We start from the raw sequence: 21,902 nt of genomic DNA, 5'->3' as shown, positions 1-21,902 counted from the left end.
TCCCTTTTTAAAGGCATCAACCATTGTCTCAGCTAACATTTTCATTTTTTGAAGTTCTGATCCTAAATTGCTACAAGCCTTCAAATAATCAATAATAGTCTCAGTCTCATGAATTGGAGTGATAGCTCTTTAACATTTTTAGTTTGCATTTTTATAAGCAAGCAGTTTTTCTAGCTGCATTTTGGCTTCTTCTCCTATAACATTACAGGAAATAGCAACTTCCAATCTAGCTTAAAAAATCAGCATGGGCTTCATTATGTCCTTGAAATATTTTTGTGTAGTTGTCTTCAGGTTTTATTGACTTCTAACTTTCCAGGGGGAAATACAGTGTTGGGGTTTATCCACATCCATAGGTTGGGCTCAAAATATGGACCATCTTTGTCAGAGTTGGGTGGCTCAATTATTCGGAGTTTATATTTGGCAAGGTTTTGTTCAGCTAAAGGCAGGTGTGACGTGGTGAAGGCTAGAAAGAACCCATTTTCCATGTCCCAGTCTAGTAACCCATAAAGCTTTTGTCGTGAAGGAGAATGAGTAGAAAGTTTTTTCTTACAAATGTGAGTGTGTGTTAAAGGCTTATCATTGTCATTTTAAAAAGTATTGCCAGCTTTAGTGTCAAAATGGCCTCAGAAAAGTCATTGGCAGAGTCATTTTGTCCTTGAGTTAAGAGGACTTTCAGTTTTGAGTCCATTGCAAGAGGAGGAGGAACACTTGTGGCAGCCAGAGCAGAGCTGGTGGGATAATTCTGAAATATTTTATGTTGTTTTAATTGGGCCTTTTGTAAAGTTTTATCATCTAATTCATATTCATGTAACAAGTGTTCTGCCTGTTGTCGAATATCAGGGGGGCTAGAATTTCCTTGAAAAGGCAAAATCATGGCTTTAATGAGGGCTCATAAGGACCAGAAATCTATTGGAATATTTTTTCCCCTTCTTGTGGCTTGTTTAACATTCTCTCTAACCCAGTTCCAAATCTTAAAATCAAAATTGCTTTCATCAGAGAACCAGGGATTATGTTCAATTACCATTTGGAGACAAGCCTCTATTTACTGATGTGAAACCAAAAGTCCTTGAACTTTAAATAAATAATGAAGCAAAGCAGAAAAGTGGTGGGGCTTTCCAGTCGTTTGTCCCATAACCCCGCACTTACCGACCTCAGTAGGTCCATAGTCACTCCGTCCACTTGCCAAGGGCATATTCCAGGTCCCTGTTCGGGTGCCACTTGTTATGGTCTTCTTGACAGACCAGGACCTGGGGACAGGAGTCGATGAAAAGAAGGCGAAGAAAAAAGGATGCGGGGGACCCAAATCTCTAGTGGAACAAGGGTACTTTATTCATGGCAGTGTGTGCTTATATATTGTTATACAAGGAAGCTTTAGGCAGAAAAATAAAGTTGAGTAAAAAACACCAAAACCAGATGCGTAACAACAGTAATAAAGGGAATAACAATAGTCATAGGACCATATCAACAGTAACTAGGGGAATAACAATCGTCACAGGGCCAGAAGACAATCCATGTATTGCGAATAGGAACATGACTAAGTAGTTTTACAGAAAAGTAAAAGGTTACTGAAAGGAATCCATGTATGCATTCTGCCTCATGACCTCAGTCCTGAGAACTGCGGGCAGCTCTGCTCGTTCCTGTTTTCCAAGAACTGATAAGGAACAGAGGGCCTTTAAGAAACAGAAAATATATAGGATTCCTTAAAATTAAACGTTCCCTGACAGGCCACCTCATGCAAAGAGCTGACTCATTTGAAAAGACCTTGATGCTGGGAAAGGTTGAAGACGGGAGAAGAGGATGACAGAGGATGAGATGGTTGGATGGCATCACCGACTCAATGGACATGAGTTTGAGTAAACTCCAGGAGATGGTGATGGACAGAGAGGCCTGGCATGCTGGAGTTCATGGGGTCGCAAAGAGTTGGACACGACTGAGCAACTGAACTGAACTGAACCTAAATATCCAACAATAGGTTAATAGTTAATGCATAATGAAACATTCATACCATGGAGTTCTATATAACCACTAGATAGAATGAGCTAGGTGTATATTCTGTTATTAAAAAGATTTTCAAGTACACAGTCAACATTTTTTAAACAATTTACAAAATAGCCCATATAGTACAATCCCATTAAAAATTGGCTTATTGTATTTTTATAGTAATAGAAATAAATATATATTTCTTTCTTATTGGCTGAAGTTTTATATAAAATAATTACCATAAACACACACATTCACACACACACACATACATACACATATATATATATACATATATATATGTATATATATGTACCATCTAACACTCTAGTCAATAGAAAAGGAATATTTACCAAAAGAGAGAGATCAAGCTAGCAGATCAGGATAATGCTGGACTCACCTTCCCTCAGAACACATCAAAACCACTACTACATATAGAATTACTCTTGCTGAAATTGACCTGAGAACTCGCAGAACAACTCTTCTACAACCAGGGTTATAAAGAAAGATCCACATGTAGTCTGGTAGGAAGGGAGGAAAAGCAATCTGGTCAGGACCTGCACCCCTAGCAGGGGACAGAGAAGAGAGGGTATTCCAGACTCAGGGATCCTCCCTGGGGGAATAAGGAGTTTGAGCACCCCACCCCAGTACTCTTGCCTGGAAAATCCCATGGATGGAGGAGCCTGGTAGGCTGCAGACCATGGGGTTGCTAAGAGTCGGAAACGACTGAGTGACTTCACTTTCACTTTTCACTTTAATGCACTGGAGAAGGAAATGGCAACCCACTCCAGTATTCTTGTCTGGAGACTCACAGGGACAGGGGATCCTGGTGGGCTGCCGTCCCTGGGGTCACACAGAGTCGGACATGACTGAAGCGACTTAGCAGCAGGAGTAGCTACATGTTAGACATGCCAACCCTGGGGTCTGACCCCATGAAGGTGAAGCCCCTTAACTGGTCTAAAAACCACTGAAGCTTATCAGAGGGCTGTAAGAAACTGAGACTCCACTCTTAAAGAGCATGCCTACAGACTTGCTTACTCACAATCACAGTGCTGAGGCAGCAGATTGAAAATTGCCTGGGGCTCTCCCCATGCCAAGGCCACCCCAGAGCACTCCCCCCACCCATACTGGGCTCCTGCTGCAGTACCTCTTGCTCCAACACTGCTCCCTACCGAGAGGGAGATGGCTATAGCCAACAAAAGTGTGCAAACTTGGAGGAAATGGAGCCAGCTTGCCCACTGGCCCTGCCTCTAATCAGCGTGGAGACAGCCATTGCCAGCACGTGCCTGCTGATCACACGCTACCGAAAGGGAATAAGGCTAACTGCAGAGCAGAGACCACCATCCCCATAGCACACATCCCCATCCCTGGTGGCTCAGAGGTGAAAGTGTCTGCCTGGAACGCGGGAGAACTGGGTTCGATCCCTGGGTTGGGAAGATCCCCTGGAGAAGGAAATGGCAACCCACTCCAGTACTCTTGCCTGGAGAATCACATGGAGGGAGGAGCCTGGTAGGCTACAGTCCATGGGGTCACAAAGAGTCGGACATGACTGAATGACTTCACTTTCACTTTCACTTTCAGTCCAGCTCATTGTTGACACTGACCCCTCCAGCTCACACAGAGAAACTAACCAGGGATCTCATACCAAAAAGAAAAGTGAAATCAACACAGAAGTGCACCCCACATTCTCAGGCTCAGACCACATCCCAAACCAAAGACTACCATCACATCTGAGAGAAACGCAGCTCCTTCAAAACTCCTATTCCAGCCCTGTGGGCCCTGCCCCAAGCCCTGATATGGCAATGACAGCCACTAATCATGGGAAAAACTTCAACCTTCACCTGGCTCTAACCACTCCATCTCCAGTCCTACTTCCCACCAAAGTGGTGGCTGCCAGCACATCCTGGGGAAGACATGACCCCTGCTTGCTTAGTTCCAATTCTCTGACCAAAGCTACTGGGCACAGATGGACTGCATAGGGATGTTCCCATACAAGGACATGCCTTCAAGGCCAAGTAAGGTAACTGACTCACCTAATTTCATAGAGATAAAGTTAAACAAAATTAGAAGACAGAGGAATATGTTTAAAATGAAAGAAATGAAAAACACCCTGAAAAAAATCCTGATGAAACAGAAATAATTTACAACAACAACAACAACAAAAAGAGCTCAAAGTAATAATAAGCTGAACTGGAGAAAAGAACAGATGAACACAATGAGAATTTGAACAAAGAACTAGGAAAAAAAATTATTTTTAAAGAACTAGTCAGGGCTAAAAAATGCAATAACTGAAATGAAAAATACAACTAAAGGGAATTAACAGCAGATTAGGTGATAGAGAAGAACACATAAACAATCTGAAAGACAAAATAAAGAAATCACCCAGTCAGAGCAGCAAGAAGAAAAACATATTTTCAAAAATGAAGGTAGTTTAAGGGACCTCTGAGAAAATATCAAGCATACTAACAGCCACACCATAGGAACCTCAGAAAAAAAGGAGAGAGAAATGGTTTAAAAAGGTATTTGATGAAATTATGGCTTAAAACTTCCTGAACCTGAAGAAGGAAACAGATATCCAGGTCCGGTAAGCACAGAGTCTCAAACAAGATGAACAAAAAGAGAATCATACCAAGACATCGTAATTGAAATGGCAAAACTAAAAATTAAAAAAAAAAAAAAAAAGTAAAAGGCAGCAAAAGGAAAAAGAAAAGAGTTATATACAAGGGAACCCTAAAGGCTATCAGCTAAGTTTTTCAGGAGAATCTTTGCAGGACAGAAGGGGGTGGCATTATATAAGTACTTAAAAGCAAAAGTTAACCAGAAACCTAGAATACTCTATCCAGCAAGGTCATCATTCAGAACTAAAGAGGAGATAAAGAACTTCTCAAAGAAGCAAAAACTAAAAGAGTCCATCAATAGTAAACAAGTCTTAAAGAAGTGTTAAGGGTTATTCTTTTTAAGAGGAAAGAAAAGGCTACAACAAGAAATAAGAAATTATAGAAAAGAGAATATCCTGCTGATAAAGACTGTGGATCAACCATTTAAATTAGCTAGTACAAAGGTTCAAAGACAAAAGCTGTCAAATAAACAGCAATAAACAGTTAAGGGATAGACATGAAGATGTAAAATACGACATCAAAAACATAAAACATTGTAGGGGAACTGAAACGTAGAGCTTTTAGAATGTGTTTAAACTTAAATGACCACCAGTATTAAATAGAAATAGTCATAGGTCAACATGTAAACACAAATCATAAAACCTACAATAGATATACAAAACTAGCAAGAAAGGAATGCAAATGTAACATAAAGAAAAGCATTAAATCACAAAACAAGGGACTAAAAGAAGAAAAAAGAAAAGAGGAAAAACTATTAACAATCAGAACACACATAGCAAAATGGCAATAAGTGTATACCTATCAATAATCACTTTAAGTGTCAGTGGACTAAATGCCTAATGAAAGGAAATGCGGTGGCTGACTGGATGAAAATCTAGGATTCATCTATACATCGCGTACAAGATACACACAGATCAAAAGTGAGGGAATAGAAAAAAATATTCCACCCAAATGGAAACAAAGAGAAAGCTGAGTAGCAATACTCATATCAAACAAAACAGATTTTAAAACAAAGTCTATAATAAAAGACAAAGGGCATTATATAATGATAAAGAGAACAACACAAGAAGAGGATATAATGTTCATAAACATATGCAGAAATACGAATAGACATGAAGGGAGAAATGAACAATAACACAATAGTAATAGGGGACTTTAACACCCTACTTATATCAATGGACACATTAGCTGAAAGAAAATCAATTTTTTTAAAAAACCGCTGCCCTTAAAAGACATATTATACCAGTTAGACTTAGTAGATATCTACAGGATTGTTGGGGTCCTTTAATAGACCAGAACCTGGTGGTTAGGAGTCGACGATAAGAAAGTGAAACAGAGAAAGAGGCTGATATTCCCTAGTTTATGCAGAGAACCAATAAAGCCCTTGACACAGGGCTTGCATCGTTCACGAAGGCACAGGGCACCCTCTCGAGGGGGTGAAGGCACAGAGTGCCTTCTCAAGAGAGTCTTAGAAGTCCGGGCAGGAGAGTGAGCACGACGACGGGTTTCTAAGCTCCAGAGAATTAGCCGGGGGCGGGGGTCGGGGCGGGGGTTGGTGGAGAGAGAGAAACAAAAAAGACACGGGAACCTAAGCTCTGATGGAGCAAAGGTATTTTATTAGCAGAAATGCAGGCTTATATATCTTTAGTAAGATGATTACTCAGCTATTACACAGGATGAAATTTTATCAATAGTCACAATATGGATAGTCTAATACATGCAAGGTCGCTGATATTGAAAAGAGTCACTGAAGGGAGTTACTGAAAGGAATCCAAGCAGATACCATTTCTCATGATCTCAGTCCTGAAAGCTGCGCACAGCACTACTCGTTGTAAGAACTAATAAGGAACAGAGAATTTATGTGAAACAGCACGTAGGAATCCTCCTGTTAAACATTCCCTAACACATGACATTCCATCTAATATGAGCAGAATACATATTCTTTGCAAATGCACATGGAATGTTTCAACAAATTTAAGAGGGAAATTATTTAAGGCATGTTTTTGACCACAATGGTGTGAAGTTAGAAATCAATTACAAGAAGAAAAATGGGAATAAATAACATACTAATGAAAAACCAATGAACTCAATAAAAATCAATAAAAAACCAATAGGTCAATGAAGAAATAAAAAAGAAATCAATAAATACCTTGAGACCAATTAGAATAAAGCCATAACCTTCAAAAAAAATCTATGGGAGGCAGCAAAATTAATTCTGAGAGATGTTTATACCAATACAGGCTATCTCATAAAACAAGAAAAATTTCAAACAAAGCATTTAACCTATCATCTAAAGGAATTAGAAAAAGAAGAACAAGAAAATACCAAAGTCAGCAGACAACAGATCAATGAAGCCAAGAACTGGGTTTTTTTTAAAGATTAAAAAAAAAATTGATAAGCCATTACCCAGACTCATTTAAAAAGGGGGGAGGAGAAGGAACAAAATAAACAAAATAAGAAATGAAAAAGGAGGAGTTACAAATGTATCAAAGAAATCATAAGAGAATCCTGCAAACAAACTGGACAAAATATGTCAACAAACTGGACAATCTAGAGGAAATGGATAGATTCCTAGAAACATGCAATCTTCTGAGACTGAATCAGGAAGAAATAGCTAATCTGAAAAGATCAGTTACTAGTATTGGAATTGAATCAGTGATCAAAAACTCCCAACAATTAAAAGCCCAGGACCATTCAGGGGAATTCTACCAAACATAAAAGGAATAGTTATTATATACATCTCTCAAACTATTCTAGAAAAATGAATAGCCGAGAAAATTCCTAAATTTCTTCTGATATTAAAACCAGATACTACAAAAAGAGAAAGAAAGAAAATTATAGGCCAATATCCCTGATGAATGCAAATACAAAAACTCTCAACAAAATAAAAGCAAATCAAAATCAATAACATATAAATAGGTCCATACACCATGATCAAGTTTGATTTCTTCCATGGATATAAGAATGATTCAATATGTGCAAATAAATCATTGTGATACTTCACATTAACAAAAGGAGGGATAAGAAAATGCATGATCATCTCAATAGATACAGAAAAAGCATTTGACAAAACTCAACACCCATTCATGATAAAAACGCTCAACAAAATAAGATGTAAAGGGAACATACCTCAACACAATAAAGGCTATATATGACTAGACCACAGCTAACACCATATTCAATGGAGAAAAGCAGAAAGAATTTCCTTGAAGTTCAGGAATAAGACAAGGATGACCACTCTCACCACTTTTACTCAACATAGTACTGAAACTCCTAGTCACGGTAATAATCAAGAAAAATAAACAAAATGCATCCGAACTGGAAGGGAAGAAGCAAAACTGTCACTATTTGCAAATGACACGATATTGCATATAGGAAACCCTAAAGTATCCACTAAAAAACTATTAGAACCAATAAACAAATTCAATAAAGTTGCAGAATACAAGGTTAACGTACAGAAATCTGTTGCTTTAAAAAAAAAATCTGGCTGTGCCACATACCTTGCAGGATCTTAGATCCCTGACCAGGAATCAAGCCCAGGCACAAACGGTGGAAGTGCTGAAAGCAAGGATTTCATTCAGATTTGATGGAGAAATCAGAAGATTTACAGACAAGCAAAAGCTAAGAGAATTCAACATCTCCAAACCAGCATTATAACAAATGCTAAAGGAACTGCTCTAGACAGGAAACACAATGAGAAAGACCAACAAAAACAAACTCAAAACGATTAAGAAAATTACCAGCTAACAAAATGAAAATAGAAATATATGTTAAGTCACTTCAGTTGTGTCCAACTCTTTTGTGACCCCTGAGATTGTAGCCCACCATGCTCCTCTCTCCGTGGGATTCTCCAGGCAAGAATACTGGAGTGGGTTGTCCTGCCCTCCTCCAGGCGATGGTCCTGAACCAGGGAAGGAACCTGCATCATTTATGTTTCCTGCATTGGCAGGCAGGATCTTCACCACTAGCCCTACCTGGGAAGCCCCTCATAGGAACATACATATCGACAATTATCGTCAATGTAAGTGGATTAAATACCCCAACCAAAAGACACAGACTGACTGAATGGATACAAAAATAAGATCCATGTATATGCTCCCTACAAGAGACGCACTTCAACCCTACAAACATATACAGACTGAAAGTGAGGGAATGGAAAAAGTTATACCATGCAAAAGGAAATATTTTTTAAAAACGGGAGTAGGAGTACTCATATGAGACAAAATAGACCTTAAAATAAAAACTGTTACTACAAGAGATAAGAAAGGACACTACATAATAATAAAGGGATTAATCCAAGAAGAAGATATAGCAATTATAAATATTTATGCACTCAACATAGGAGCACCTCAATACATAAGACAAATGCTACTGACCAAGGACCTTGGTTGGCAAAGTAACGTCTCTGCTTTGGAATATACTATCTAGGTTGCTCATAACTTTTCTTCCAAGGAGTAAGCATCTTTTCATTTCATGGCTGCAGTCATGCAGTGATTTTGGAGACCAAAAAATAAAGTCTGACACTGTTTCTACTGTTTCCCCATCTATTTCCTATGAAGTGATGGGACCAGATGCCATCATCTTCCTTTTCTGAATGTTGAGCTTTAAGCCAACTTTTTCACTCTCCTCTTTCACTTTCATCAAGAGGCTTTTTAGCTCCTCTTCACTTTCTGCCATAAGGGTGGTATCATCTGCATATCTGAGGTTATTGATATTTCTCCCGGCAATCTTGATTCCAACTTGTGCTTCTTCCAGTCCAGCGTTTCTCATGATGTGCTCTGCATAGAAGTTAAATAAGCAGGGTGACAATATACAACCTTGATGTACTCCTTTTCCTATTTGGAACCAGTCTGTTGTTCCATGTCCAGTTCTAACTGTTGCTTCCTGACCTGCATACAGATTTCTCAAGAGGCAGGTCAGGTGGTCTGATATTCCCATCTCTTTCAGAATTTTCCACAGTTGATTGTGATCCACACAGTCAAAGGCTTTGGCATAGTCAATAAAGCAGAAGTAGATGTTTTTCTGGAACTCTCTTGCTTTTTCCATGATCCAGTGGATGTTGGCAATTTGATCTCTGGTTCCTCTGCCTTTTCTAAAACCAGCTTGAACATCAGGGAGTCCACAGTTCACGTATTGCTGAAGCCTGGCTTGGAGAATTTTGAGCATTACTTTACTAGCATGTGAGATGAGTGCAATTGTGCGGTAGTTTGAGCATTCTTTGGCATTGCCTTTCTTTGGAATTGAAATGAAAACTGACCTTTTCCAGTCCTGTGGCCACTGCTGAGTTTTCCACAATTGCTGGCATATTGAGTGCAGCACTTTCACAGCATCATCTTTCAGGATTTGAAACAGCTCAACTGGAATTCCATCACCTCCACTAGCTTTGTTCATAGTGATGCTTTCTAAGGCCCACTTGACTTCACATTCCAAAATGTCTGGCTCTAGATTAGTGATCACATTATCATGATTATCTGGGTCGTGAAGATCTTTTTTGTACAGTTCTTCTGTGTATTCTTGCCACCTCTTCTTAATATCTTCTGCTTGTTAGGTCCATACAATTTCTGTCCTTTATCAAGCCCATCTTTGCATGAAATGTTCCCTTGGTATCTCTAATTTTCTTGAAGAGATCTCTAGTCTTTCCCATTCTGTTGTTTTCCTGTTTCTTTGCATTGATCACTGAAGAAGGCTTTCTTATCTCTCCTTGCTATTCTTTGGAACTCTGCATTCAGATGCTTATATCTTTCCTTTTCTCCTTTGCTTTTCACCTCTCTTCTTTCCACAGCTATTTGTAAGGCCTCCCAGACAGCCATTTTGCTTTTTTGCATTTCTTTTCCATGGGGATGGTCTTGATCCCTGTCTCCTGTACAATGTCAAGAACCTCAGTCCATAGTTCATCAGGCACTCTATCTATCAGATCTAGGCCCTTAAATCTATTTCTCACTTCCACTGTATAATCATAAGGGATTTGATTTAGGTCATACCTGAATGGTCTAGTGGTTTTCCCTACTTTCTTCAATTTGAGTCTGAATTTGGTAATAAGGAGTTCATGATCTGAGCCACAGTCAGCTCCTGGTCTTGTTTTTGTTGACTGTATAGAGCTTCTCCATTTTTGACTGCAAATAATATAATCAATCTGATTTTGGTGTTGACCATCTGGTGATGTCCATGTGTAGAGTCTTCTCTTGTGTTGTTGGAAGAGGGTGTTTGCTATGACCAGTGCATTTTCTCGGCAAAACTCTATTAGTCTTTGCCCTGCTTCAGTCTGCATTCCAAGGCCAAATTTGCCTGTTACTCCAGGTGTTTCTTGACTTCCTACTTTTGCATTCCAGTCCCCTATAATGAAAAGGACATCTTTTCTGGGTGTTAGTTCTAAAGTATATTCAAAAGCAGAGACATTACTTTGCCGACTAAGGTCCGTCTAGTCAAGGCTATGGTTTTTCCTGTGTTCATGTATGGATGTGAGAGTTGGACTGTGAAGAAGGCTGAGAGCCGAAGAATTGATGCTTTTGAACTGTGGTGTTGGAGAAGGCTCTTGAGACTCCCTTGGACTGCAAGGAGATCCAACCAGTCCATTCTGAAGCAGATCAGCCCTGGGATTTCTTTGGAAGGACTGATGCTAAAGTTGAAACTCCAGTACTTTGGCCACCTCATGCAAAGAGTTGACTCATTGGAAAAGACTCTGATGCTGGGAGGGATTGGAGGCAGAAGGAGAAGGGGACGACCAAGGATGAGATGGCTGGATAGCATCACGGACTCAATGGATGTGAGTCTGAGTGAACTCCGGGAGATGGTGATGGACAAGGAGGCCTAGCGTGCTGCGATTCATGGGGTCACAAAGAGTCAGACATGACTGAGCGACTGAACTGAACTGAATGACCAAGGAGAAACAACCTGGAAGTAATGAACAGATTCTCAGATATGAACAAATTCTTCCAAGACCAAACCAGGAGAACTGGAAAATATAAACATACCAATCAGAAGTAAAGAAATTGAAACTGTGAATAAAAATCTTCCAACAAACAAAAGTCTAGGACCATATACCTCACATACTAATTCTATCAAACATTTAGAGAACTAACACCTATCCTTCTCAAACTCTTTCAAAAAATTTCAGAGGGTAGAACACTCTCAAATTCTTTCTATAAGGTCACCATCACCCTGATACCAAAACCAAAGCCATCATAAAAAAAGAAAATCATAGACAAATATCACTGATGAATATAGATGTAAAAATCCTCAACAAAATACTAGCATTCAGAATCTAACAACACATTAAAAGGATCACACACCATGATCAAGTCATGTTTATCTCAGGAATACAAAGATTCTTCAACACATGCAAATCAATTAATGTGATACACCATATTAACAAATAAAGAATAAAAACTGTATGATCATCTCAATAGATACAGAAAAATCTTTTTGACAAAATTCAATATCCATTTATGATACTCTCCAGAAAATGGGCATCAAGGGAACTTACTTTAACATAATAAATATCATATATGACAAGCTTACATCAAACATCATACTCGATGATGAAAAACTGAAACCATTTGCCTTAAGAACAGGAACAAGACAAGGATGTTCACACTCACCATTCTTATTCAACATAGTTTTGAAAGTCCTCAGTACAGCAATCAGCAAGAAAAAAAAGTAAAACAAATACAAGTTGGAAAAGAAGTCAAACTGTCACTGTTTACAGATGACATGTTGCTACACATAGAAAATCCTAAAGATGACACCAGAAAATTACTAGACCTAATCAATGAATTTGGCAAAGTTGGCGGATACAAATTTAATGACAGAAATGTCTTGCATTCCTATACACTAACAATGAAATAAGCAGAAAGAGAAATTAAGAAAATAATTCCATGTATAAATGCAACAAAAAGAATAAAATACCTAGGAATAAACCTACCTAAGGAAGTATAGGACCTGTACTCAGAAAACTATAAAACACTGATGAAATAAACAAAAAGGATATAGGCAAATGGAGAAATATACCATGTTCTTAGATTAGAAAAATGAATATAGTGAAAATGAATATACTACCCAATGCAATCTACAGATTCAATGCAATTTCTATCAAATTACAATGACATTCTTCACAGAAGCAGAACTAAAAATTTTACAATTTGTATGGAAACACAAAAGACTCCAAATAGCCAAAGTAATCTTGAGAAAGGAAAACCGACCTGGAGGAGCAAGCCCTCAACTTCAAACTACAGTAAACAAAGCTACAGTAAACAAGACAGTATGGTTCTCACACAAAAACAGAAATATAGACCAATGGTACAAGACAGCAAGCCCAGAGATGAATTCATGCACCTATGGTCACCTAATCTGTGACAAAGGAAGCAAGAATATACAGTGTAAAAAAGACAATCTCTTCAATAAGAGGTGCTAGGAAAACTGGACAGTACATGTAAAAGAATGAAATTAGAACACTACCTAACATCACACACAAAAATAAATTCAAAATGGATTAAAGACCTAAATGTAAGATCAGATATTACAAAACTCTTGGAGTAAAACATAGGAAAAACACTGAAATAAACCACAGCAAGATCTTTTTGGATCTTGCTAGAGTAATGAAAATTAAAACAAAACTAAACAAATGGGATGTCATTAAACTTAAAAGCCCCTGCATAACAAAGGAAACTATAAACAAGAGGAAAAGATAACCCTCAAACTGAGAGAAAATATCTGCAAACAAAGCAACAAAGGATTAATCTCCAAAATATACAAACAGCTTATGCAGCTCAATATCAAAAAAACAAACAATCCAATCAAAACTTGGGCAGAAGACTTAAATAAATATGGCCATGAGGCACATGCAAATATCCTCAACTTCACTAATTATTTGAGAAATGCAAACAAAAATTACAATGAAGTATCATCTCACACCAGTCAGAATGGCCATCATAAAAAACATGTGCAGACAGTAAATGCTGGAGAGGGTGTGAAGAAAAGGGTACCCTCTTACACTGTTGATGGGACTGTAAATTGGTTTACCCACTGTGGAGAACAATATGGAGGTTCCTAAAAAAACTAAAGGTAAAACTACCAAACAACCCAGAAATCCCACTACTGGGTATATACCCTGAGAAAACCATAACTCAAAAAGATACATGTACCCCAGTGTCCACTGCAGCACTATTTACAATAGCCAGGACATGTAAATAACCTAGATGTCTACCGACAGATGCATAGATAAAGATGTGGTATATATACACAATGGAATATTGCTAAGTCACTTCAGTCGTGTCCGACTCTGTGAGACCCCATAGACGGCAGCCCATCAGGCTCCCCTGTCCCTGGGATTCTTCAGGCAAGAACACTCCTCTGTCCATGGGATTCTCCAGGCAAGAGTACTGGAGTGGGGTGCCATTGCCTTCTCTGACAATGGAATATTACTCAGCCATAAAAAAGGCATGAAATTGAATCAGTGTAGTGATGTGGATGAACCTAGAGCCTGTCATACAGAGTGGAGTAAGTCAGAAAGAGAAAAACAAATATCATATATTAAAGCACATATATGCAATCTAGAAAACTGGTACTAATGAGCCTATTTGTAGGGCAAGAACAGAGGTACAGATGTAGAGAATGGACTTGTGGACACAGAGGGGGAAGAAGAAGGTGGGACAAATCGAGAGCATTAACATACACATACTACCATGTGTAAAGTAGACAGGTAGCAGGAAGCTGCTGTATAGCACAGGCAGCTCAGCTTGCTGCTCTCTGGTGACCTAGAGGGGTGGAATAAGGGGGTTGGAGGGAGGCTCAAAAAGGAGAGGATATATGTATACCTATGGCTGATTTGTGTTGTTGTACAGCAGAAACTAACAAAATATTGTAAAGCAATTCCAATTTTTTTTAAATGAGAATACCTGAGTACACTTTTTCAAAAGAAGACATAGATATGCATAAATATGACCATATCAACAGATGCAGAAAGGGCTTTTGGTAAAGTTCAACTCCATCATTTATGATTTTTTAAAAAACGTCCAGAGAGAGGACATAGAGAGAATGTTGTTGTTGATGATGTTATTATTGTTTAGTTGCTAAGTCACATCTGATTCTTTGTGACCCCATGAAGGGTAGCCCACCAGGCTTCTTTGTCCATGGGATTTCCCAGCAAAAATAATGAAGTGGGTTGTCATTTCCTTCTCCAGGGGATCTTCCCAACCCAAGAATCAAACCCATGTCTCCTGCATTGGCAGGCAGAATCTTTGCTGCTGAGCCATCAGAGAGCCCACAGGGAACATACCTCAAATAAAGACCATATATGATAAACCCATATCTAACATCATACTCGTGGTGAAAAGCTGAAAATATCTCCTCTAAGATCAGGAGCAAGACAAGAAGGCCAATTCTCACCACTTCTCTTCAACATAGTTTTGGAAGTTCTAGCTACAGAAAACAGAAAAGAAAAAGAAATACAAGGAGCTCAAATTGGAAAGGAAGAAGTAAAAACTGTACCTGTTTACAGATGACATGATATTATACATAGAAAATTCTAAAGACACCACCAGAAAAGTACTAGAGCTCGTCAATGAATTCATTAAAGCATCAAGATACAAAATTAATATATAGAAATATGTTGCACTTCTATGAACTAACAACAAATTATCAGAAAGAGAAATTAAGGAACAATCCTATTAAAGAACCATCGCATCATAAAGAATAAAAAACCTATGAACAAACCTACTTAAGGAGGTAAAAGACCTGTACATTGAAAACTATAAGACATTGATTGTGAATTCCCTGGTGGTCCAGTCGTTAAGATTTCACACTTCCTGGGCAGGGAGCACAGGTTTGATTCCTGGTCAGAGAACTGACATCTTGCATGCCATGAAGCACAGCCAAAAAACAGACACCAATGAAAGAAACTGAAGATGACACAGAAACATGGAAAGATATATCATTATCATGGATTGGAAGACTTAATATGGCTAAAATGAGCATAATGCCCTAGGCAATCAACAAATTCAATGCCATCCCTATCAAAATACCAATGGCATTTTTCACAGAAATAGAATAAATAATTTTAAAATTTGTATGGAAAAACAACACCACTGGTAGTCAAAACAAGACTCCTGGTAGCCGAAACAATTTGAAGAAAGAAGAACAGGGCTATAGAAATTATGCTCCCTGACTTCAAGCTATTCTACAAAGCTACAGTAATCAAAACAGTACGGTACTGGCACAAAAACAGACATATAGATCAATAGAACATAATAGTCCAGAGATAAAGAATCTACCTGCCGGTGCAGGAGACACAGTTTCGATCCCTGATCTGGGAAGATCCCACATGCCATGGAGTAACTAAGCCTGTGTGCCACAATTATTGAGCCTGTACTCTAGAGCCCAGGAGCTGCAACTATTAAGCCCACATGCTGCAACTACTGAAGCCTGTGCCCCCTAGAGCCCATGCTCAGAACAAGAGAAGCCACCACAATGAGAAGCCTGCACATTGCAACAAAGAGGAACCTCCACTCATTGCAGAAAGCCTACACAGCAACAAAACCCAGCACAGCCAAAATTAAAATAAATGAATAAGATTAAATATAAAAAAAAGAATAGAGAGCCCCGACATTATCCAACACTCTCACGGTCAATTAATCTATGAAAAAGGAGGCAAGAATATACAAAGGAGAAAAGACACTCTCTTCAATAAGTGGTGCTGGGGAAACTGGACAGCTACATGTAAAAGAATGAAATTAGAACATTCTCTAATGCCATAAACAAAAATAAACTAAAATTAATTAAAGATCTAAATGTAAGATCAGATACTATAAAACTCCTAGAGGGAAAAAACATAAGCAGAACACTTTGGCATAACTTCAGCATAGTACTTTTTCTTTTTCTTTTATTTTCTTTTTTGGATTTGTCTCCTAAAGCAAAGGAAATAAGAGCAAAAATAAACAAACGAGACCTAATTGAACTCAAAAGTTTTACACAGCAAAGAAAACACTGACAAAACAAAAAGAAAATCTACTCAATGAGAGAGGATATTTGCAAGTGATATGACCAATAAGAATTAATATCCAGCATATATAAACAGTTCATACAACTTAACATCAAAAAACAAAACAACCCATTTTTAAAATGGGCAGAATTGAATAGACATTTTTCCAGAAAGAAAATACAGGTAACCAACAGGCACTGCACTGAAAAGATGCTCAACAATGCTATCATCAGGGAAATGCAAATCAAAACCACAAAAAGATTTTACTTCATACTTGTCAGAACGGCTTATAATCGAAAAGAACACAAAGACAAACATTGGTGAGAATGTGGAGAAAAGGGAAGCCTTGTTCACTGTTGGTGAGAATATAAATTAGTACAGCCAGATTGGAAAACAGTATGGAGATTTCTCAAAAAACTAAAAATAGAGCTGTCATATGACCTGGCAATTCCACTGTTGGGCATATATACATAACAAAAACACTAAATCAAAAGGTACACTTACTCCAGTGTTCACTGTTTTTGTCGTTGTTCAGTTGCTAAGTTGTATCTGCCCCTTTGTGACCCCATGGACTACAGCACGCCAGGCTCCCCTGTCCTTCACTATCTCTCAGAGTTTGCTCAAAAAAATGCATATTGAGTCAGGGATGGCATCCAACCATCTCATCCTCTGTCACCCCTTCTCCTCCTGCCCTCAATCTTTCCCAGCATCAGGGTCTTTTCCAACAAGTCATCTCTTCACACCAGGTGGCCAAAGTATTGGAGCTTCAGCTTTAGGATTACATCTTCCAATGAATACTCAGGGCTGATTTTCTTTAGTATTGATTGGTTAGATCTCCTTGCTGTCCAAGGGACTCTCAAGAGTCTTCTCCAGCACCACGGTTCAAAAGCATCAGTTCTGCAGCCCTCAGCCTTCTTTATGGTCCAACTCTCACATCCATACATGACTATTGGAAAAACTATAGCTTTGACTAGACATATCTTTGTCAGCAAAGTCATGTCTCTGTTTTTTAATGTTCATAGCAGTAGTATTTACAACTGCCAATGTATGAAAGCAATCTAAGTTTCCATCAACAGATGAATGAATAAAGATGTGAGGTGTATATATATATATATATATATATATATATATATACACACACACACACATATACACACACACAATAGAATACCATGCAGCCATTAAAAATGAAAATATTGCCATTTGTAACAACATGGATGAACTTGAAAGTTATTATGCTAAATGAAATAAATCAGACAGAGACAAATATTGTATGATATCACTTATATGTGGAATACAAAAAATATAACAAACTAGTAATTATAACAAAAAGGAGCAAACTCACAGATATAGAGAACAAGCTTTTCAATAGCATTGGGGAGAGGGGCAATACAGGATTTGGTGATTAAGAAATACAGAGTATTATACATAAGCTACAAGGATAGATTGTACAATACAAGGAATGTAGCCAATATTTTATAATAACTATAAATGGAGTATAACCTTTATAAATTGTAAGCCACTATATTATACACCTACAACTTATACAATAGAATACATCAACCATAACTCAATAAAGAAAGAAAATATTACACCCAACTTTGAACCTATAGTCAACAATCTAGATAACATGGACTGGTAGGGAGTATTGAGTAGATGTAAATGTATAACCGAGACTATACCACTGTATGGGTTATAGTTTCAAATATATTGCTAGTAACATTGATAACATGATATAAAAATATTATTAGTAAAAATAAAATGTGAGAAAAGGGAAGTGATAGGAATTATGAAGATGCTAATTTGCTTATTTTTTAAAGCAGAGTTAGTCATAGAATCTGAAATATAACTACGTTTTCAAAATATAAAAATTTCCATTCTTAATGACTTAAATCTTAGCTATTTTAAGAATTAACATCTTATGCAAGAGGCATATTTTCTAAATTTCAAGAATTCTTTTATTTTATTTCTTTTTCTCTGTTATTAAATTTAATAAAGTTAATAGTTTAAAACAATGACTTTAAAAATATCTTCTCTTTCCCCCAATTTCTAAAATACAAGACAGTATAGTGCTAACTTCCCAGATGGCGCTAGTGGTAAAGAACCCACCTGCCAATGCAGGAGACATAAGAGACATGGTTTTAGTCTCTAGGTTGGGAAGATCCCCTGGAGGAGGGCATGGCAACCCACTCCAGTATTCCTGCCTAGAGAATCCCACGGACACAGGAGTCTGGCAGGCTACAGTCCATAGGGTTGCAAAGATCGGACAAGACTGAAGCGACTTAGCACACATAGTACTGGCATAAGGATCAACATATAAGTCAATGGCAGGAAGTTAAGATCCAGAAATTAACCCTTACATTAACAAGCAATTATTTTCAACAAGGGTACCAAGACAATTCAGGGAGGAAAAAAATAATCTCTTCTATGAATGTTCTGGAACAACTGAATAATCACATGCAAATGGAATGAAATTTGACCCTTCCTCACACTGTACACAAAATTTAGCTCAAATCAGACCATCAAAAACTGTAAGTGCCCAAACTTTAAAACTCTTAGAAGAAAATATAGGAGTGATTCTTCATGACCTTAGAAAGCTTTGCACCAAAAGCACTAGAAACAAAAGAAAAATTAGACAAACTGAACTTCATCAAAATTAAAATCTTTTGCGCTTCAAAAAATACTATCAAACAAGTGAAAAAGACAATCCATATATTAGGAGAAAATGTTTGCAAATCCATATGTCTGATCAGGGACTTACAATTAGATATTGTAATTTAGTAATAAAAGGGACAAATAACCCATTTTAAAAATAGACAAAAGAGCTAAATAATTCCTTCTCCACAGAAGATATACAAATGACCAATAAGAACATGAAAAGACATTCAACATTACTAGCCATTGCTGCTGCTAAGTCGCTTCAGTCGTGTCCTACTCTATGTGACCCCATAGACGGCAGCCCACCAGGCTCCCCCATCCCTGGGATTCTCCAGGCAAGAACACTGGAGTGGGTTGCCATTTCCTTCTCCAGTACATGAAAGTGAAAAGTGAAAGTGAAGTCGCTCAGTAGTGTCCGACTCTGTGCGACCCCATGGACTGTAGCCCACCAGGCTCCTCCATCCATGGGATTTTCCATGCAGGAGTACTGGAGTGGGATGCCATTGCCGTCTCCATTACTAGCCATTAGGAATATGAAAATCAAAACCATCATGAGATATCACGTCATACTCACTGCTGCTACTGCTGCTAAGTCACTTCAGTCATGTCCAACTCTGTGCGACCCCATAAACGGAAACCCATCAGGCTCCTCCATCCCTGGGATTCTCCAAGCAAGAGCACTGGAGTGGGCTGCCATTTCCTTCTCCAATGCATGAAAGTGAAAAGTGAAAGCACTAGAACAAGCTAAAATCAATAAAGTCAGATAATAACAAGTGTTGGTGAGGATGTAGAGAAACTGGAACTCTCACACACTGCTAGTGAGAATGTATCAATAAAATGGTGCAGCCATTTTTCAAAACTGCTTGGAAATTCCCTAAAATGTTAAACACAGTACTATTAAATGATCCAGTAATTCCACTCCTAGGTATATACCCAAGAGAAATGGAAACATGAGCCCACACAAAAACTTGTATACAAGCATTCATAGCAGCATTATTTGTAATAGCCAAAAAGTGAAAATAACCAACGTCTATAACAAATGAAGGGATAATTCAAGTTGGTATATCCATAGGATGGAATATTAATCAGCAGTAAAAAAAAAAAAGTTCTAATACATAAGATGATACATATCTTATATATACCTAATATATATCATAAGATGATACTTGAAAACAGTATCCTAAGTGAAAAAGGTCAGTCACAAGACAACATACTGTATGATTTCATTTATGTGGCATGTTCCAAAGAAGTAAATCTATAGAGCCTGAAAGTAGATTGTTGGTTGCCTGGGTCTGAGAGGATTGAGGAGAAATAGAGAGTGAAAGCTAATGTGTGTGAAATTTCTTTGGGGGACGATAAAAATGTTCTAAAATTGATTGTGGTAATAGTTGTACAAATCCGCATGCTAAGTTGCTTCAGTCGTGTCCGGCTCTTTATGACCCCATGGCCAGACAGGCTTCTCTGTCCATGGGATTTTCCAGGCAAGAATACTGAAATGGGTTGTCACGCCCTCCTCCAGGGATCGAACCCAAGTCTCCCACATTGCAGGTGGATTCTTTACCATCTGAGCCACCAGGGAAACCCAAGAACACTAGAGTGGGCAGCCTTTCCCTTCTCCAGGGGATCTTCCTGACCCAGGAATCAAACCAGGGTCTCCTGCATTACAGGCAGATTCTTTACCAACTGAGCTACCAGGGAAGCCCTAAATATGCGGAAGGGGTCAGTTAATTATTTTATGTATGTTTGATATACTTCATAATGTAAAAGAATCAAATTGTGCCTAAAATAAAATTTTAAAACACATACAAAGATCCTGCTTTTGTAAGATTGCTTGTCTGCATGCCTACTATATTTGTGTGTATGTATGTGTGTGTGTGTGTCTGAGTGTACATATGTGTGTGTGTATATAAACATCTATATGCTCTACCTCTATAGACAGATCAATCTAGAAAAATGTTCACCTAAAATTAACATAACATTTTATCATACAGCATTGGCATTTATTTTCTTTACTATGCTTCTAAGGTTTGGATGGCACTTCCAATAACAAATACGCACCTTTTTTTTTTCCCTAAAAGTCAGAGTTTTGCTTTACTTTTTTCCATGCCTTATTCACATTTCCTTGGTTTTTACCTAACATCCATTCCCTGTTCTAGGGCCCACCCTATCCACTAGGCCACATTGCATTTAGTTGTCATGTCTCCTTAAGGTCCTCTGGGCTGTGCCAGTTTCTCAGACTTTCCTTATTTGGGGTGACCTTGACAAGTTTTAGGAACACTGGTCACATATGTTGCAAAGTGTCCCTGAACTGGGATTTATCCGATGGGTTTCTCATGATTACACTGGGGTTACAGGTTTTGAGGAGGAAGCCCACAGGGTAAGGTACACCACATAAAGAACACGTACTAATAACGTGACTTACCACTGTCGATATCAACCTTAATCACCGGGCTGAGACGGTGTTCATCGTGTTTCTCCTCTGTAAAGTTACCCCTTTTTCCCTCTTTGGAAGAAAGTCACCATGTGCTCCTTACACTTAAAACGTAGGTAGCTATCCTCCACATCTTTGAGGGCAGAATATCTACAAAAAAATATTTGAAATCCTCAGCATGGGAAATTTGTCTCTTCTCCATTTATTTATTTATTCCTTCCTTCCTCCAAGCATTTATTTA

General features: G+C 38.1%; 1 protein-coding gene across 1 annotated transcript in view; it reads right to left on the bottom strand.

Moving 5' to 3' along the window:
- Positions 1–21,902, bottom strand: part of LOC105610887 (bcl-2-like protein 1) — a 38,453-nt gene that overhangs the window by 10,004 nt on the left and 6,547 nt on the right. The window contains 2 exon segments of the mRNA XM_060393514.1: positions 1,147–1,247; positions 21,653–21,811. The gene's annotated coding sequence lies outside the window, so the exon portion shown is untranslated.

Source organism: Ovis aries, chromosome 9 (genome assembly GCF_016772045.2).
Source record: "Ovis aries strain OAR_USU_Benz2616 breed Rambouillet chromosome 9, ARS-UI_Ramb_v3.0, whole genome shotgun sequence".
Lineage (NCBI taxonomy): Eukaryota > Metazoa > Chordata > Mammalia > Artiodactyla > Bovidae > Ovis > Ovis aries.
Note: the sequence above shows the minus strand (reverse complement) of the source record. Positions and strands in the feature narration are given on the sequence as shown.